The sequence below is a fragment of the Chenopodium quinoa genome, unplaced genomic scaffold, assembly GCF_001683475.1.
Source record: "Chenopodium quinoa cultivar QQ74 unplaced genomic scaffold, ASM168347v1, whole genome shotgun sequence".
Lineage (NCBI taxonomy): Eukaryota > Viridiplantae > Streptophyta > Magnoliopsida > Caryophyllales > Amaranthaceae > Chenopodium > Chenopodium quinoa.
The window spans coordinates 231,684-233,808 of NW_018744745.1; the positions used below are offsets into that span (position 1 = coordinate 231,684).

General features: G+C 28.6%; 1 non-coding gene across 1 annotated transcript; it reads right to left on the reverse strand.

Annotated features, from left to right (window-relative positions):
* Nucleotides 1–227: 227 nt before the first annotated feature.
* Nucleotides 228–299, reverse strand: TRNAM-CAU. Its single transcript has one exon. It is a non-coding gene; the product is annotated as a tRNA-Met (tRNA).
* Nucleotides 300–2,125: the final 1,826 nt, after the last annotated feature.

Here is a 2,125-nt window from a genome sequence, read left to right on the forward strand (position 1 = left end):
GTAGCTCATCTTTCTTTTACAATTGTAGGTTCTTATCAACTTTTGACTACTTTTATTATTAACTAATGATGAATGCTGATAACTTTGACATCAAAAGCTCAGGTTATGTACTAATTTTATTTAAAAATAAATTAAACCAAACAGATTAAACCCTAAAAAAATAAATTTAAATCAAACTGATTAAACTCCAAAAAAAAAAAAGGCAATCAGGAAGCTTTCTCTTATAATATCAGAGCCAGGTTTCGATCCTGGGACCTGTGGGTTATGGGCCCACCACGCTTCCGCTGCGCCACTCTGATCTATTGATAATATGATACGCTTAAACATACTTAAAGTATCAAAAAAAAACCTTTTATATCGAGTTCCAGAAAGTACTAATGGTCAACGGATTCTCTTATTTGTAGCTGCTGGCAAATTATAGTCCAACCATTTTTAGCCTATCACAATTTAAGGTTCATTAAAACAGAATTTATTGGTTTTTACTTTTTAATATACTCCACTTTTTTTATGGCTTCTAGGTACCTTCTTCTACGGTTCTAACGATTAACTTTTTCATAATTTCATGGCCTCCAGAGTTGTTGTAAAAAATAGAAAAAACAATGGGAAAAGGAGCTATTATTGGAATATATTTTTTTCTATGGATTCTTGGCTTGGTTTTTATTTGGAAAAATAAAATAATTCCATAAGACTCGTACTATGAATTTGTTACTTATACGGGAGTATTATTTAGTGACATCTCCAATTATTGGAGCGTGTGTTGATAGCCTTTGACATCAATCAATCAATAAACTTATACTAAAGGCGAAATCAGGAGATTAAATAAAAAAAACCCTAGCCTCCTTTTCTCTCTTCTCTCTCCTAAACCTAGTCTCCATTGTTAATTTTAAGGGGCTTCCATCGGATATCACCGGTGGAAAGCCCCAATCTTTATTTTCTTTTAAGCTTTTTAATTTGTTTTAGGTCACAATAACGTCTCCCTCGAAAGAAAGGGTTTATCTCCTTCGAAAGACAAGGTTTTTTCGATCTCCTTCGAAAGACAAGGTTTTTCGTACTCCTTTCGAAAGACAAGGTTTTATTTGTGCTTAATTTGGTCTCCGGTTGTGCGGGGCTACTATTGATTGTGGCTCGGATTCGGGTTACGGAATCAACACAAGAATTTACTTTCTCACAAAATTGCGAAGCGACGACGGATCCACTCAAAAAATTGTATGAGACAACAAATCGAGAATATGCCGAATTGTTATATTTATGTATTTGGATTCTTAGCCCTTCCCCGATTAATTCTTGTTTGATTTTGTTAAATTCGTTTTCATTATCATTCATTGTCAATTGTAGATGTCGTATGGCTTACATTAATGAAATTTAGTGTCCTTTTAGGACTTTTTTCAAAAAAAAAAAAAAAAGCGAAACCAGGAATGACATTTGTCATTTCCTGGTTAAAAATGATCCCTCCTTTTTTTTCCTTTCCTTTTTAGTTTTTTTGACAATATATTTAATCCAGTTTTATTCAACTAAATTTTTTACATATATTCTATATACTAGGAAACTTTTAGTTACAAAAATACTAACATTGATTAAAAGGAAAATAATTTTACCAAAATTGGAATATATTATTTACCAAAATTATTATAATATTATCAATATCAATTTTCTTTCTCCAACTTTTATCATTTGATAATAAATTTTATTTTAATTAAAAAAGAAAAATAATTTTTGTAGCATAGTTTGTATTAATCTTAAAATTATACGTAACATTTAAGAGAACAAAATAAGTTTGTTATATTATACTTTGTACACAACATATATTGAAAAATGATTTAATTATTCTAAACATATATGTGATTATTACTAAAGATATATTTAAAAAGTTGATTATTGAATACAAATTATTCTAAAGTAAAATGATCTCAACTAAATATTCATATTATGTCGTTCAAAGTGTGTTAACAATTTAAGGACAAATGTATATGAGTTTGTATATGGGTACTAACCTAAGCTAATATTTTAATTTTCTTATATAAAACCTTACTATGTTTATTTATTTATATAATCCAATTCAATAACCTTTACGTATTTAGTATTGGTATAAACTAATTAAAATTCAAGTTATTTTGTTACAAATAAT